Raw genomic sequence first — 18,993 nt, 5'->3', positions numbered from 1 at the left:
AACCTCTGCCCTTCTTATCACCCTGGGAAGTGCATTCCTTTCCTGGAAGTCCCAGACCTCTGCCCCCTTCTTAGTTCAGAATGACACATACACCTCATTTTGACAGTCTCTGGAATTTCCATATCTGTGTGGATTCCCCGTATGTATGCTATTAAATCTGATTTTCTCCTGTTAATCTGTCTCATGTCAACTTGATTCCAGCTAGAAGGACCTTGAAGTAGACAGGAATTCTTGCTCCTGGACACCCTTATGCTCAGGAGATTCATGTAGCAAGATTTCAGTGAGTCATTTCATTTTTAAAATATTATTATTTAAAAAATTAATACAAGTTCATGGGAAAAAATCAAGCAGTACCAAAGATGTACCACAGAAGGTCACCCCGCCACCCCCAGCTCTTTTCCCCAGAGGACAGTTGCTATTTTGTATGTGTCCTTCCTGTGAGAGCTCGTGACAGGCAAGCTGATTACCTGTTAGTGTGGAGTACAGGTGTGGGCCTGCCCCGACTTTTTTTTAAAAACCAAAGGTAGCATATGATATACAGTTTTCTGAACCTCAGTCTTTTCATTTAATAAGACTGACTTGGACATTGCTTTATGTTCATATATAGAACTACTTCATTATTTCCGATGGCTATAGAATCCTCATGATTTATTTTAATTAATTGTATCAGTTGGTGTTTGATCAGGGAAATAGGGACAGTCTGAGTGATTTAGAAGAATTAGACCTTCCACAGTCTGGGGGCTGGTTGAGCAGCCTATGTATGCCTGTGGACCCCATAAATGGTACTCAGACTGAAGTAATGAGAGTGGGCAGTTGGGCATGAAGTGAGGGACCAAGGACAAACTGGAACTATGAGGGTAAAGTAAAACCATGTGTCTCACCACCTCTTGTCGACCACTCATGGCACCTGCAAGATAGCTGGTACCCTTTACCACAGAGCTGAACTTGCACCTGGCCCGGATGCAGAGAACCTGCAAGAGGAAATGCCATAAGAGCGGTATGCTCTGCTCACCTTACACGTTTCTCTTGGTGAGCCCTAACCCAGAAACTTACAAGGGAGGGAATCAGGAAAACTAGTCCCAGCTTCACTGGGTTCAGAGGTCAAAGCTCTACTGTAGTCCCACACTGATGGAAACTGAGGGTGTTTCCCATCTTTTGAGTCTGTAAGTGATGCTGTAATGAATAACTCTGTACTTGCATCTTTGTTCACTTGTGTAAGCACAGCTAGAAATTAATTTCTGAAAGTGGAATTGCTGGCCGAGAGAATGTGTGCATTTTTTATTTTATTAGATATTGTTAAATTTCATTCCAAAGAGGTTGTACCAATTTACATTCCTGTCACTGATGTATGAGAGTTCAGATTTCCTGACATCCTCATCAATGGAATGCATTATCCTGCTTTTTGATCTTTTTCATTTTGATAGGTAAAAAAAATTTCATTGTGGTTTTAATTTGCATTTCTTTTTATTAGATGTGTGGTTGAACACCTTTTAAAAATGTTAAACCCGGGGCGCCTGGGTGGCTCAGTCGTTAAGCGTCTGCCTTCGGCTCAGGTCATGATCCCGGAGGCCTGGGATCGAGCCCCACATCGGGCTCCCTGCTCAGCGGGGAGTCTGCTTCTCCCTCTCCCTCTGTCTACCACTCTGCCTACTTGTGCTCTCTCTCTGTCAAATAAATAAATTAAAAAAATTTAAAAAATTTAAAAAAAATGTTAAACCCATTTGTATTTTATTCCCTCTTACTGACTACATTTAACCATTTATCGGATTCATTTTCTAGTTTTTTACATAGACTTGTGAGAGCTCATTATAAATTTAAAAATTTGTTTATTATATATGGCAAACGTTCTCCAATTTGCGTTTTATCTTTTCTGTTTCATCTATGCAAAAATTTACTTTTATGATAGTATACTTACATTTTTATTACATAAAATTTGAGACTCTTACTTTTAGAAAAGTTTGTTATCTCTTGTTTTTCATAAAAATTCTGAAAGATAGACAACATATTCTACCGATGAGGAGCCTGAGGTTGATACAAGTCAAACAAGTGGCATAAGTCACATGGTAAGTGGTTGAGTCCATCTGGGTCCCCACAAGAAGCATATAGTCAAAGTTGGTATCTGAGAAATGTTTAATAAAGGGACTCTTTTCAAAGGTGTGGAGAGCATGTTGGAAAATCACAAGGGGTAGTGTAGTTCCCCAGGACTAGTGATAGTGGGCAAAATCATGATCACTCCAGGATGGGGAAGCACAGGGAGTGAGTGGTTACTGGAAGCTGGAGGAGGGTGGTGATGTTGAGGGGAAGTAGGGGACTAAAGAGGAACTGTCCTCTTCAAAGGAGAAACACAGCCAGAACACAGGCAGCACTGCCACTCTGTGAGGACCCAGAAGAATGAATATCCTAACCTCTTTCTCTTCCCTCCAACAGACCCCTAACCAGTATGCTCAATGACTGAACCCCAGGGTAAGCCAAAGGCACAGATATTATTTGGGATTCAACTGGCAAAAAATAATATTAAACCTCTCCTTGTGACTTACAAGGAAATAAAAACGACTTGGCCCTTCAGGGTATTGGCGGAGGAAAAGATAAATGGAATTCATTGGGCACATATAAAACTCTCTGGGCAGCGCTATCGTAAGTTAAGGGAAAACAAAGAGCTCAAAGTGAAAATAAAATTAACGACTGTTTGGTCATTGGAGTCAAAGGCATTTAGTGCATTAGAATCAGTGGGATGTGCCAATTTTAATGACAATGGGTATGTCACTAGAATTTTAATGCCTTTCTCCCACCCAAATCAGTTCATTTGAGAGAAAATTGCCTATCACCAACTTTCATTACATAGGAGAGTCATAGAAAACTGGACACTCAAAGGTAAACTCTGAAACTTTTTCTAAGTTAAAAAAAAAAATGAGTATGTCAGAAAGCAGATACCAGGATACAGGCATGACCTAAAAAAAAAAGAAGGCTGAATGATATAATCCAGCCATACCGAACTCACTTCAGTTTCTGAAAACTTCTCTCTAGCTCTGAGATTTGTGTGCTGGATGATTTTGTGCAAAGAGAACCACAAAACAGGAAGGTATCTAGGACACTGTTGAATTAATCCAATGAGAGATAAAATCCTAAGCCAGGAGCAATAGAGACAAAGTGAGATGGAGTCAAGGATCATTAGAAACAACCAACGTCCAGGACTTAAAATCAAGAGAAAAGGAAGAGTGATATTATCTTAAATGATGAGAACACTAGCACATTAACAGAATTGGAATATCCTGAGGATGTCCCCAAGAACTGAAGGAAAGAAGGATAATGAGTTCAGTTAATAGATTCTTAAACTGGTATTGCTGTGGATCATTTTGGTAGAAGTATCTTTCAGGCAGTTGGGAAATATGAACTTGCAGTTTTGGTGACTGGAGACATAGATATATGAAGACACATTCTTTCCATAGAGCTGACAGTTAAAATTCTGATAGTGAAATAAGATCAATTTCAAAGAGAAAAGTTAAGGACGGAGAATGGAAACTTGGGGAAACTCATTCATCGGAGAAACATGTAAACATACCTCCTAAGTGGTAAGTGCTCAGCTAAGTATTAGAAAAATCTATGTTTCTTAAACATAGGGTAAGGAAGAGGATCCAGCCCGAAGAGTAAGGAAAAACCACAGAGGAAAAGATACAGCATGGTATCACTGTATCAGCTGTAGTGTGGCATCTTTCAAGATACTGGTCCATTTCATCTAAGTTATAAAATCTGTGGGTCTGGAGATGTTCTTAACATTCCTTCATTATCCTTTTAATGTCCATAGGGTCTATAGCGATGTCTCATCTTTCATTTCTGAGATTACTAATTTGTGTCTTCTCTCTTTTTTCCTTTGTTAGCCTGGGTAGAAGCTTATAATTTTATTGATCTTTTTCAAGAAACACCTTTTGGTTTCATTGATTTTCTTCTATTGTTTCCCTGTTTTCAATTGTATTGATTTCCACTTTTATTTCCATAATAAAATGTTTACAATTTTTTTTTGCTTACTTTGGATCTAATTTGCTCTCCTTTTTCTGGTTTCCTAAGATTGATTTTAGATTTTTTTTTTTCTTTTCCAATGTATGCAGGCAATGCTATTAGTGTCCCTCTAAGCATTGTGTTTGCTGCATCCCACAAATTTTGACATGATAATTTTCATTTTCATTTACTTCAAAATAGTTTTTAGTTTCTCTTGAAGGCAGGGTGGTATCAAATACTGAATCTGGAGTCAGGACACGGGTGTGAAGGTTGGCTCTTTGACTTACTAACTCTATAGCTCTACCCACAACCACAATTATCACAACCACACGTCCCAAACCACAGCCCCATCAGTACTATGACAACACCAGAGTGCTCACTGTGTGCCAAGCATGTGCTATTGGCACTTCATACTTGCCCAATACATGTCTCACCCCATCTCTTTACAGGGGATATAATTATTGTGCCTTAAATGCAGAAATTTGCCCAAAGATATAGTTAGAGGGAGGTAGAATTAGGAATTGAATGTGTGTTTGACTAGCTCTGAATCTTCAGATTCTTTTATTGTTATTTTTTTTTGTTTTTCCTGTAAAGTAGGGATAATAACTGCACTCCCATTTTGCAAATTGCATGGCCATCCCCTCCATGTTTGGATCCCATCTCTTGTGGCTTCCTGAAAGATCTGTCTTTGGATCATCCTATGTCCCTCAAGCCTTATAGCAAACAGCCTTGAACTCCCTTAGTCACCATATCCTCTCAAACACCTGCTCCATCTATCTCTTCCTCTTCATAGCCAAAAATCTCAAAAGAGTTATTTATACTTCTTGTTTCCACTTCCTTTCTTCCCAATTTCTACCTACATCAGAGAATTTGGCTTTGCTTTCACCAAATCATTTGCCACAGATGATCTCTTCTTGATTTCAGCGGTCAGTCTTCACTGTTCCTTATTTGACTTCCCAGTAGCTTTCAACACAATGAGATATTCTTTCCTATTTGCCACCTGCTTCCCCATCATTCTCCTTTTCTGGCTTCTCCCCTCTGACCATCTCAACAATGGTGCTATTGCTCAGGTCCTCGAGTCTACCTATTTGCTGGGCGATCCTATGCACTCTCATGGTTTCAGTGCCCGGGTCTCCTGAGTCCACACACCTACCCGGCACTGCCCCTCGGAGCTTCCGACCAGACCTGCAGATCACCAAGTAAGTGCCTCTGTCTACTTGAATGCCTCCAAAGCATCCTGAACTCTGTCTGGCAAAAGAGAATCCATCATGTCTTCGCCAAAGCATTTCTCCCTTGGCGTCCTTTACATACAGATATAATGAGCAAAGAAGAGAGCGACTTAAATCTTTGTCCCTGTTTTTTTTTTTTTTCCTGAGACTAAATCAAGCAAAATTTCAACCTTGGGATTTTTTTCTGGCAATCATAATTTATGAAGCAGGGAGCTGATGAAGCAACTAAAACATATTTACTTAGCCTGAACTTCATGCTTCCAACAGCTCTTTTATAGTTAATAATAGTCATAATAAACATTTCACTTGCAATGTAAAAATTTTCTTTCTAGAATTTGACCTTCCCTTACATATACAGAAATCAGAAAATTTAGGGCAAACCTGTCACGAAACACCATGGGATTATCTTAGAATTTGGGAGACACAGACTGACCTGTGTTGTTGGCAACCATTTTCTAGGATCCTCATAAGGGAATTTTTGTTTGATGGCAAAAGTCATACAAATGCATTCTGTGGTTTACACCGTTGAGTGTGAGAGACAATACTAATGAGAAGGGGTACATGTTGAAATGAATCTCTCAGAATTTTTTCCTTTTTTCTACATAAGGGTGAATTTTTAGTATAATTGTCCTTTTTTGAAGAGAGATTAACTGATCATTTTTAAATAGACTCTGATATCCTATTGCAGCTCTGTTAGGATACGGGTATAATTTATCAACTTTCATTTAGAGTTAATAAGGTGGTTTGTGTGGGAGTAGTTCTGGATAAAATTGGAAAGAGAAGATTCTCTAGGTTGAGTACACTTAGAAATATCACCTGTTAGAAAACATATCAGAAATGTGTTCAGTGAAAGCTTGCCTTTTTTTTTCCATTTAAAAAATGAACTCTATAGGGACAAGTACATTTTCTCAATGCATCCATTTGCTAGAGTGGTTGATTATATTGATTTTTTTCCCTACAAATTTCAATCAAAATAATATGTATTTTTAAAGCAGTGGTTCATAGTTCTGGCACTGTTCTTAGAATCCAGAATCTTCCTTTTATCTCCTTGACATGTGTCAGCTACAGCTATATTAAAACTACATTTTAATCTTTCTGAGTTCAATTCTCTTGACGAATTTCTCCTTCCTCCATGCCTGGAGTTCTGACTTCAAAAGAAGCTTTTCATACACAAGAGAGATAAATGCCAGGAGAATTGAAGGAAGGATTGGGTCAAATAACATTGGAACCCCTTTCTTCCTGCATTTTGAGATGTGAAATGCAAACCCAAACTAAATGGTAAAAGAAGCCCAGCTCCTATTCTATTCTTTCTAGGTTCTATGGGAAGAAATTTTGTCTCTTAAAAAGAGTTCATAAACTGTCTGACTTTGCTGTGAGATCCAATTTCTTCCAATATCCATTCTGTAAATGGAAAAATCTGCAGATTAAATATTGCAGACTGTAACAGGCTGGTGGTACATGGCTAGGATGCTGCATGAAGAATAAAATCTGGGAGTCACAGTGTTTAGGAAGTGGAGATATTTTTAGTGTCTGGGGCTACTGGCTCTCAAAGGGCCATGTAAAGGAGAATCCTATTAGTGCAAACAAATGACAGCACTTGGGGGCCAGTCTCTGTTTTCCTCTTGAAGTGTGTGCCCTTTCCTTGTGAGGTTTTTGCTGGTCATAGCTTCTGCTTCAGCCCTGTGATTCACAGGCAGTACACACACACACAGACATTTGTCCAGAAGAGAATGGACATCCATGTACATGGGAAAAATATAAAATAAAGAAAAAAAAACTGGTGACTTTTTTTTTTCTGCCAACATGACACAGTGCTTGAAAAGTTAGGTCACATCTTTAGATGGAGACTTCAGGAATCTCTGCAGCAGAGATGTTCTGCTTTAAGGAAAAGGAATTTCATCCCCTCATATGGGTTTACCACAGTAAAAAATATTTTTTTAAGATCCTTGTAATTATAGAAGAGTGCTAAGAAGCCCTTATCTAACCACTAGGAGGGCAAAATACAAAAAGGGTAGAGCACAGCCCCAGTGGGACAGAAGGAAGTTTGCCAAGAAGAACCAGAGAGGGGATATACTGAGTGGTAGACTTCCAGATGTCTGGAATGGTGACTGAAATTTTGGTCTTGGACTCCATGATCCTACCAATGAGAAGATTTTTATGGCAAAAATGCAGTGCGGCTGTCCTGAAGTATTTAGCAAAGAAAGGATACTGGGTTAGTGAAATCAGGGAGCTATGTCCTTCCTGACGTGCCCTCTGCACCTGCGGTGAAGGGCTCCTGCTCACAACCTTGAGTCAAGGAGCAATTGTCATTGCAGCGGAATGTGACACAGGACATAAACTCAAATTTTTTTAGTTCAATTCCATGAATTACAGTAAGTTATCAGGTCATTATAAAGAATTATGGACAAAAAGAAAGTATGAATAAAGCTTCCATATGCAATTGAATTACCATCCCATTTTTGGGTGGAATCCAAAATTCAAACTCAAAATCAAACGCCAAGCATTCATGCTTCTAATTCATTTCTATTGTCCAAGAAATTAAAATAAAGTCATTCAACTTGTTCAGCTCCTGTGTAATGTGTGCTGTGTAAGCAGGCAGGCGGGCTGTGCAGTCGAACGGCCTGGACTCCAGTCCTGCTCTTGAGATCAAGGAACAACTGTAACCTCTGAGTTTATTCACTTATAAAAAGGATAAACTACCAACCTCATCCTTGCCGCCCCCCCAACTCTAGCCCCCCCAACGCAGAGAGATTGCAAGCACTTAGCAAATGACCCGGACAATATTAAATGCTCAATAAATAAGAGCTACTATCATTTTTATTGATCATTAAGATAATGTGGTTTACTACAGAAAAGGGGGGAATGTCCTTAATCTAACCAAAGTGCATATAGGCTCCAGCCAATATTCTGTAGGATGAGGTTGAGGTTTGGGATGAAGGGGGACCTTGAGAGAGCAGGTAGGAGAAGATGAGAAGTCATCCGTTCTCCACATGACGAGCCCCTTCAGTCCACCTCACCTAGCAGGTGTCTCTTTTTCTGTGTTGTTTGTTCATTCATATTTCTTCACTCTGAATTTCAGTTAAATTGGAGCCTTGAAAGCTGAGCTCTCCCAGCTGCTCTCTTTGCTTTAGATATTTGCAGGGAAGGAGGGCTCGCATGCAACAGCTCGAGCGTGATGGCCTTCTGGGCCCCACAGGATGGCCAGGGGAAGGGCGCCGCGAGGCTCCGCATACCTCCGGTCTCTGCCACCATCAGGGCAGAACCCCTGGGTCAGGAAACGGGGCTGTTTTCTTTAGAAAGCCCCTGTCCAGATGATTACTCTTCTTGCTAACACATTTGGGCAGCAAGTGTAAGGAATCTGAAGTGAAAAGCCTTCTGTATTCCTCTGTATCATTGTCTACAAAGATAAGGCTGTCTCAGGGAAGTGGAGAAGAAAAGGCAAGACAGTGCATGGGTTTCTCAGGAGGGGCTAGGACGCAATGCTTGTCAGGAGAGACTAGCCTCTGGGTTGCCACTTTGAAATCAGGACAAGGATGGCCATGATCAGGATGAGATACAGGGGCATTGAATTTAGATGGAGGGGGTTGAAAAGTCTGGAGTCCACACCACTGCCTGTGGGCACCATGTGTCAACCAGACACAGTCTTAGGATTCTTGAGGATATAATTTATTGGTTTGTAACTCACAGTTTAAGCTAAAATTTCTCAAAGTGAGGTCCAAGTGCCACTCGGGAATTTTTGTTAGAATACATTTTCCTGGATTCCATCCCGACACCCGCCAAGCAAGCATCGGCAGGGCACTCTGTGCACTGCTCAGATGCTGCTTCAGCAATGCAGACTCTTGAGCGTGCTGACCTTGATCCACGCGCTCTTCCCTTCATCAGCAGCTGACGTGAGCCCCTCCGTCCAGGCTTCACTCCTCACTCTCCCAGCCAAGGATGCTTTCTTTTTCATGGCTCCGACTTCATAATTTCCTTTAAACTTTGTTGCCGTGAGCTTGGTTTTTGCTGTAATCAAGTCACACTTGGGTCATTGTAGTGACTTGTTTTCGTCTCCTTGGTGCCAGTCTTTCTCCCTCCTGCTTTACTTTGCACACCACAGCTAATTTTGATTGTATCATTCCCCTCGAGTAAACCCATCAGTGATGACACTTTATTACTAACTTGTAAATCCAGACACCTTAACCTGGTATCTGAGGTTCTGTCCCTCTGACCTCAGTACACCTTTATCTGATCCTTTAGACTCTGTACACCTTTATCTGATCCTTTATTCTGCACTAAGTGAGGCTGGCAATTTTTTTTTCTCTCTTTCTTTCCCTAATGTGACATCCATATTCTGTTCAATACTTACATTACTTCTGACCCCAGGCAGAATTCCACCCCCCTTCCCAGTGTGACAGAATCCCTACATTTCCAACGAGTAACACCATAAATATCTCAGGCCACTTCAGGCCAAGAAACCGTGCTGCCTCTGCTCCTAACTGTCTCAGTACGTGCTCTCGGATGAATCCTTGGGTTCTTATGTATCATAGAAGCCTTTCCCTGGCTAACCTGTAGACGACCTTGAGAGCAGAAAAGTGTGCCATGGTTGAATTTTCAGCAAGGACTAGCTGAGTTCCTGGCTCACGGTGGGGGCTCTTCATTGCCCAGGGCAGTAACAGCCTCTCCCAAAGTTATGCAACTATTCAGTAATAAAGTCTCCTGATTCAATATGTTGTCCTTTTACTTTTTCATTATGTGTCTTCAGTTAGAAGCAAGACTTCCCAATTACAGTACGGTAAGTGAGCCTCAAAGGCAGTTTTTGGTGACCCTGAGGAAGTTCCTTTCAGCTGTCCCCATGGCCAGCTATTTGCTCAGTGTCCCCACAAAGAACACTATATCCTGACCTGACTTCACCCACTCATGTGGTGTGCACTGAGCATCATCATGGGCAAAGCCCATGGAAAGTTCCACAGGGGATACAGGATGAATAGGATATAGTTTGTTCTCAAGGGACTTAGAGTTTGGGAAGGGTGAGGAGATTTATTCATGCAAATCGCTCTCAGCAAGGCTGGCCATATCAGACCCAGCTTACCTACCCAGAATCGTCTTCTTCCTAAGCCAGGAAGAGCTGCTAATCTGGTTGGGCAGAATCTTAGAGGCAGACTGTGCCAAGTCCAAGAATTTAGAGAATCAGGAAGATTCAGATCTCCTGTCCTTGAACTTCCTGCTCTGGTCCCATCTGGTAGACAAACCCTCAGAGGCCTGGTTGGTCGGTCATCTTCTCATTTCTCCATTTCTTTGCCAAAAATGGAGTGTGTGTCCTTTGCACCCCCCATTTGCCTCTGCCCACTTTCTCCACACCGAAGCCCAGAGACTTTATTTGAGATTTAGGCTCTGGGGGCCAGGGAGGAGAAGGCCATGCAATCTTTGCAAGTGAGGCCCGCTGCCCTAGCAAAGGCTTTCAATGGGTCCACTTGGAACAACAGTCCGCTGAGTAAGTACTAATGCAACAGTGCTTATCCCACATTGTGTTGGCTCCTGCTTATAACTTCCTTGGCAATCTTGAGATACAAGTGATTATAGCAGAATTTGAGAATTCCTCAGTTCTCGAAGGCTGGCTAGATGCACCCACACTATAATCTAACCCTGATTACAAAGCAGAGTTTCATGAGGAAATCAGAATGAAGAAGAGTCGATTCCTTCCATATTGCATGCATTTCACAGTTTACAAAGCACTGCCACAGACAGAAGAATGGAAGGAAATCTATGAGCATTTGTTGTAGCGATGACTGTCTTTTCAAGTGGTATAAACATGTACACATTACTTCCCTTCTTCATCAGTTTGAGGGCATTTGCTGAACTCTAAAAAAAAAAAAAGTAAAAAAAAACCCAACAGTTTTGGAAGAGTTTGGACCCCAAGTGAGGTTTTGATTCTTGTTTTTCAATACAGTGTGGTACAATCTCATACAAGTAAGAGCATTAGATTATTTCTGTCCAAATTTGTGTACCACAAGCAAGCCAAAGCCTCAGACAATTAAATGTGACAGCTAAGGGTCACAGTTAAGGGTGGAAACCCTCCCCCTTTGCTTATTCCTGATTCAGATTATTTTTAAAATTGCATATGATATAACTTTAGGGGCCAAGTGTAGCATGTGTCATCTTCCCTGTGACATGAGGCTTGTGTCCCTGGGGAGGGAGCTCCGTTAACTGATGAAGATTTCAGACTGTGCTCCACGAGTGTCAACAGCTGCATATTTATCACTGTGCCATAGGCCTTCTCAGACTGAAAGATTTCACTGTTTATCCACAGCAAAGACACTTAATTAATGACTAGGCCTAATCGGGCTGTCTTATTATTTACAGGGATACCAGTGTGGCTTAGCTCAACTGATGTGCAAACAAACCAGCCTTGAGGAAGCTTTAATTAATAATTCTGAGCCAGGCGTTCCTAGAGGCCCCGTCACCAAGCTCTCGGGTGATTTACAGCAGCTCCTTTGCCATGTTCTCATGTCCCCTGCATGCAAATGAGTGACCACCCCAGCAGATCTTCCTGTTTCAAATGCACTGGGCCTTGTTTATTACAGAAATACTCTTATCTTTGCTCAAGACTTAATGGAGATAGGTGCCCAAGTGGGAAAATCCTGGCATCTTTCTTGGATGTGTTGCCATTCAACAGCATTTCCATAAATTTATTGAGAACCAACTGTGCTATAATACAGAGGGGATTCATTCACTTTAGTAAATCCAAAATAAATGAACCTTCATATTGCCCATTTGGGGTTCACAATCTAGTTGGGGATCAAGTATTATAATACAAGGTCATTATGCTCAGTATTAACCAGAAGTAGAAAGCTTACTGAGAGGAAGAGAGGAAGAGATAAATTGCTACTAGAGGGCTCTGGGAGACCCCTTAGAGTGGGGAAGAGGGGTTAAATAGCATACTGAAGGATAATAAGGAAGTCTCTTGGAATTGTTTGAGAGAAAGATAATTCTGAGAACAACTCAGGAGACTTACTGGAAGGGTGGGAGGCTGGATGCAGGAGAATGAGCTAGGAGACCTTTGCAATTGATTGGTTAGAGGATTCATTATCTGGGTATAAAATAGGGTGCAAGCACTGGAAATAGAACAGGGGAATTACGTTTGAGATATTTCCTAGAGGCAGAATCAGGAGATTTGACAAGGGATTGGATATTGAATGTGGGGGTGAAGGAGGGAACGAGACTTTGGGAACATGTGTCCTCACTGTTGCTCAAAATTGTTTCAAAATTTTTTTTCCTGCAATTTTTAAAAAATACTCTTTTATTGTTTTCTTGCATCTAGTGTGGATGAGGGCAGTTTGATGTCAAACAGGTTTCTGTTTTTTGTAAATTTATGTATGCATGCATGTGTGTACGGATTTTGTGTCTATCCATCTGTCGATCACCTATCATCTTTATGTATCTATCATCATGTGTCTATCAATCTGTCTTTCTATTCACCTATCAGCTTTTCGTGTGGAAAGCCTTGGATTTTTTAAATCCTTGCTGCTCTAAACTTCACTGAGGTATATCATCCTTTTTGGAATTTAAGAAGTCTTGAAATCTGAAATTTCATTTCAAATTCTGGGAAAAGTTTTTGCCACAACGTCTTCATATAGTTTCGTCCCCTATTTTTCTCTCCTTCTCAAGCTCTTATTATCTTGATGTGGCAAATCTATTTCCATGTCCCACGTGCCTTCACTTTTCTCCATGGCGTCTGCTCTAGTCTATCCTACTGCATCCTGGGACAGTTTCTCCATCTGGTTTTCCAGCGCGCCAGCTCATTCTTGGTTCTATCCATCTGCTGCTTTCCACATCGATGCCCTCTCTATCTAAATTATTATATTTGTTCATACCAATTATTTTCCCACATGGTCTCTTATTTCTGCTTTATACTATTACTGCCTTCCCTTAGGCCTTTGAGGATACTTATTATCTTATTTTAAATTCTTGATGTGTCTGTTCCATGAATTCTACTTCAGGTAGTGTTTGGTATTTGGTTTATCATCTTTCCTTTATACTGGTTGCAAGGCTTAAACTTTGACCCAAAAGCTCTGTTCCTCTGGATGGAATTTCACCCCAAAATTTCCAAACTGACCAATGCAAGGCAGCTTTACTTGAGAACGAGAGCATTATTGTGCTTCAGACGCTACTCTTCATCCCTCTCTGGCCCTTTGGAAGCGCTCCTCAGACAGAGACGACTTTATTTATGGAGTCATTTTTGGGATTGGTATCAAAAGCTCCTGACACCAGCTGTTCACTTCACACAGGAAGAGAGAGATACATGAGGGAATGGAGTTTCTTCATGGAAATATGATTGCCTGACAGTCCACCTCTCCTTTATATTGTTGGCTCTGTCTGAACTTGGAGTTTCTCTGGGGTTTCCATGGGAAGATCCACAGGAAGACTTCTGTTCTTTCTCAGTTTGAGCTTGGCTACTTATAATGACTAGATAATACCCCAATTTCTGGTCCATTATTGATATATGGATCTATTTGAAATGTTTTAATGTTTGTTTGTTTGTTTGTTTTTAATCTGTGTTTTCAGATGGACTTCTGGCTTTGGAGACCCTTCAATCTACTTGATTGCATTACACCATAGATAAAAGACAAGTATGGGAAAAGCTAAATAAAGCAGTTTGAGTCCTACTGAATGTTGCTGAGCTGATGTCCACCCCTGTGGAGTACGCAAAAATATACTTCTGCTGGCAGAAGTTTGAAACTGACAGTTGTCAATATCACTTGCTACTTATGTTATTACCCAGCTCCCCACACATCTGTCGATCCCTTTACACTTATTATTTGATGGATGCAGCTTATTTTGAGTAGCTTCTCCTCAGATCTGTTATGATTTTAGCATTTAATTTCATCATCTGCTCTTAAAAGGTAATCATTAAGTGTGTAATATCATATCAAAATCTACAAAAGGAATTATGTTGAGTTGGTTCACACTTTCTAGTAGTTAATGATTTTAAGGACATTTTGACAGTGACACAAAAGACATAGAGAAGAAGTCACCTTTCCTATTTTTAAGGTGATGCTGTCCAGGGTCTGGCATATTCACAGACTCGTGTGGGAGAGGTATGTGTCCTCAATAGTTAACTCACGACCATCCACGGAGCAGTTCGGATTCCTAGTAGTTGCAGTTGTTTTTAATTGGTTTTAGAAAATAGGGTTCCACTACTCAGTTGCTACATCTTATCTTTTAAAAGTTTCCTAGAATTATGGTGTCCACCTGTTTCTGAATTTTAAGATAATTGGCACTAAAGTAGGCAGGTCGATGCTGTTCCAGCGTGACTTACTTTTGATTGCAAGTTATTAAAAAACCCTACCTTCAACTCCAGCTTTGGAAATGATATACTTTCATTCTTTGTGGGTTATAAGAAACTTTAATGCTCACTAGTCTTTGAGAAATTCCCTAGAGAGATACATTTTTCTTCTTTTAAAATATGATTCACAAACTTTTCCCTTTGAAATCTGAAGCTCATGGGTAGTTTTAGAAAATATAGCATAAATACACCTGGGTCATTTGCATCTAAACCAGATTTGTCTTTGCGCCACTGAACACACCCTCCCCATCTCCTCTACATTCTAGGCTCCCGCAGTCTGTTCCTAAATGTGCTGTGCTCTCTTTTCCTTGGGCATTCATATGTCCAGTTCCTGCTGAGGGAAATAATCTGTTCCTCTTTCATGGTAGAGCACTCTTCCTACAGGTCTTAACTGCCACTTCCCCCAGGACTCACCCCATGGCACCCCCTTCCCAGCAGAGGATAAGCTCTCTGCTCTGTAGGGAAACCCACTGTTTATCTCTCTTACCACTATATTCCAATCCAGTGCCTGGCACATAGTAGGAACTTCACCAATACACTTGCTGAATCTGAAACTGCATTTTATCTAGGGAAATAGTATGACATACCTTCAGTATCCAAGTTCACTCGGAAAAACCGTGGCTCTGTCATTATCCCCTACTTTTTCACCCCTTCTCTTTCCAAGACAGTCATATTTGTCTTGTTATTAACTTTAATAAGGCAGTAATATTAACTAATTTTGAACCTATACGTCTGATAGATTAACCCCATAAGCTTTGTGGAGAGTGAATTCTGGGATTTGGTCATCAAATGAAGCCATTCCTCTTCAAAGTCACCCAAACGCTATGGACCTCCTCTGCATGCATGACGCTGGCTGCCGAGCAAATGCAGTTTGTGCTGGAAAAGCATGATTATGGGCTTCTACCTGAAACTGGCACATGCTGCTTCATTTCACATCCCACTGGACAGAGTGAGTCTCACGGCCACTCCTACTTTCTAAGAAGGGGTTGAGTGGAATTGTTGGAAACGTTAGTGATCACCAGTGAGATGCACTCCAGCAAACTCACGTGCAGCACCGACGGGCATTGGAGGTTGTCACAACCCACATCAGGCTGACAGCTATGTCTTCATGCCATCACTGGTGAGACACAGCTTGCTGACAAAGATCTTCAAGTGTGAAAAGGAGAAGTGTACCTTGGCATAACGAACACAGTGTTTGAAAACAATTTTTGCGTTCCTTAACTGTAAAGTGTTCACTGCACAAAGTCAGCGGCTACATTCTCTAACCACTTAAAATATTCGTATTACTTGGCAGAGAATAGCTTTCAAAGTATATCACAACATTTAGAGACGTTTAGTGTTCTTTTTTTAAAAAATCGCAGACACTTTTGTGCTTATTTTGTAGTACTGATTGATACTTTAAATCATTCACGTTTATTGTATTTGTTATGCAAGTTTTAGTTTCATTATTAATACTTGAACTGAATTTCCAAGAGTGCTAATAATTTAATAAATTGGGTATATGCAATTTGGTTTATTAAAATTCATATTTCAAGTGTCCACATTTATTCTAAGTTCTAAAATTTTGATCACAGTGCACATGTTGTATTTGATGGTTATTACACAATCCATCGCTGTTCCATGGAGAGTGTGGACCAGCACCCACCATCCCCTAGCGCCTGACTCCCTGGCATGTGTAACGCACTCTTACACATTTTTGTTTGAAGCCTGTAATAATGGAGGGGAGAAAAGGACTAGTGTGGGGCTCTAGGCTTTCTAACAAGGATATGATTACAAGAACTTCAGATGTATTCACAGGAAAATATTTGGAAAAACTGTGCTTCTGATTCCTGTAAGAATTGCGTGGATTGACCAGTACAAATTAAGGTATTAGCAGCCTTCAGCATGTCAAATTATAGGAAATAAAACATTTTGTATATATCATGTTTATTATTTCTGTTTTTGAAAAGTCAAACTTTCTTCATATGAGACATCTTTAAAACTCCTTAAGCACCTGTATGAAACTGCTGGGTGTGAAAGTCATTGACCTTGGTCTCACCTGCAAGCTTATCGATCAGGCAACTCAGGCCTGTAAAAGCTCACATACACATCTGAGATATGAAGACGTAGAGTCCAGTGGTCCTAGTTTTTGGACCAGCGTTTCTCATGCGCACACACGTATGCATGCATGTACGTATGCCTGCAGATATGTATGCATGCATATGTCTGCAGAAATGACTGTCTTTTTGTACATGCAAGTTGGTGTGTACATGGGTCTAGACATGTCTCTGTGTGCAAGTACAGATTCATGTATGTACATGCTCTTGCATTTGTATGTGTGTCTGGGAATGCATGCATACACGGCTGCCTGTGTGTGTATGCATGTGTGCCAATGTTTTCATGCATATGTGTATGAATGCACGTGTGTGTGCTTGTCTGTGCACGTGTGTATTTTGCTGTTTCTTTTACAAAAAAATGTATATGCACAAACACTTGTTCTACCTTACATATTTTTATTTTGCTTAAACAACAGTTTGACCTCTTAATGATCAAAATAATCAGATACTAACTATATACTTAAAGTACATTTTTTTTTTAAAGATTTTTATTTATTTATTTGAGAGAGCATGAGCAGGGGGAGGGGCAAAGGGAGAAGCAGACTCCCTGCTGAGCTGGGAGCCCAACGGGGGTTCGATCTCAGGACTCTGAGATCATGACCTGAGCCAAAGGCAGACGAATAACCCACTGAGCCACCCAGGTGCCCCCAGGTACATTTCAAGGAAAAGCCCTTGTGCTATAATAGTTTGAAGACTTCTGCATATTTTTGCTAAAGATGTGGATATTTGGGGCTATAGAACCATATTCTATTTTCATGTGTTTGGTCATGTATTACATCTATAAAGATGCTCAATCAACAGAATTTTGCTAAAAGGGAATATTTATTACAGTGATTATTTTTAGCATGGTGAAATTACCTTATTTTTAAAATACATAATATGTACTCATGTAAAAAATATAGAAACACGTAAAAAGAAAGGACCATCACCTGGGTATTTACCACCTTAAGACAGCTACTGTTACTATTTTGGCAAATACGTTTTCATACACCTTTTTATGCAAATGTGCATAAATACACAATTTTACACAAATAACACTGCATCATGCATGTTCCTTTGTCCTTCGTACCTTCTTTTTCCTGTGTGGTTTCTTTGTGTTCCTTGTTCTCCTCACTCAGCTCCCTGCCCAGCACATCCCCTCCAGTACACCCCTGTGAACTCCTTGTCTCTGCACCTGCACCTGCTCACATCCTCACATGCAGGTGTACAAATGCACATCCAAGGTGAGGACCAGTGCCCCGCCAAAATGGGATGCATTACACCTCCTTCCCAGCAGCTGGCTTTCTCACCCAAATGATGATAGTATCTTTATTTTTTTTTAAGATTTTATTTTTATTTATTTATTTGAGAGAGAGAGAGGGAGAGCATAGAGGGAGAGTGAGAAGGAGAAGCAGACTCTCTGCTGAGCAGAGAGTCTGACACGGAGCTTGATCCCAGGACCCTGGGACCATGACCTGAGCCGAAGGCAGACACCTAACCGACTGAGCCACCCAGGCACCCTGATGATAGCATCTTTTTAAAAAAATCCCTGATGTTAACTAACAATGATTTCATTATTTTCATTTTAAATAGCTGCATAATATTTATATTTACTTGCTATTGAGCACTTACTTTACTTTTTGCAGTTGCTAGGCCTTGATAGGGGAACTAATGGTGTTAACTTCCTTTGGTCTTCAAGTTAAAAGAGTCCTCCTACCTCATCATGTGGCCCCACACTTAATATGCGGTAATATTTATTTTATTGGAGTCTAAAGACTGGTGAATTAAAAGATAAAGTTACCAAGGCAAAAGAGTAGTCATCCTTAAAAGCAGCCCCAGCAAACCTACCTAACGGCAGAGACGCTGACTTGGAAAACAATAGTAATGTCAGGGGTATTTCAATGGGAGACAGCTCCCCAGCACTTTATACATACTTCGTATTTGTTCTGTTTCAACTATCTTACTATGTAGTGATATAAATAAATTTTTTAATGAGAAGTTATATTTCCGGGTGAAGCATTAAGAGATGAACAAAGTATATTTGTGACAGGTCATAAATGCTAAATTAGTGCAAGAAAGCTCTCTCAATTTAGCTACTAGTGAGTTTACCCCTTATAATAAATCTGGCAATAACTCTGAATCTCAGCAGTGCACTGGATCAATGGCAGTAAAATAGTAACTTCTCTTTTTAGTGCCTTTGCAAATTCAAGGCCGGAGGCTAATGCTTTTGTGAGCACATAACTCCACTTCTTATATTTTAACTCTAGCAAAGGAGATGGTATCTGGATCTTTGGTTTCTACCAATTAACCGTGTCCTATCTTCAATCCCTCTGCTTCCCCAGCATTCAGGGTAAGAGAAGGAAAGAGACAG

The 18,993-nt window shown here is 40.5% G+C and overlaps 1 long non-coding RNA gene across 1 annotated transcript in view; it reads left to right on the top strand.

Moving 5' to 3' along the window:
- The window catches only part of LOC116634349, a 29,954-nt gene extending 13,529 nt beyond the window's left edge, over positions 1-16,425 (top strand). The window contains exon 3 of the long non-coding RNA XR_004299948.1: positions 13,767-16,425. This is a non-coding gene — a long non-coding RNA (uncharacterized LOC116634349). The remainder of the gene's footprint in view (positions 1-13,766) is intronic.
- The last annotated feature ends 2,568 nt before the right edge of the window (positions 16,426-18,993 follow it).

Source organism: Phoca vitulina, unplaced genomic scaffold (genome assembly GCF_004348235.1).
Source record: "Phoca vitulina isolate PV1807 unplaced genomic scaffold, GSC_HSeal_1.0 scaffold9, whole genome shotgun sequence".
Lineage (NCBI taxonomy): Eukaryota > Metazoa > Chordata > Mammalia > Carnivora > Phocidae > Phoca > Phoca vitulina.
This window is presented reverse-complemented; position numbering and strand designations above follow the sequence as displayed.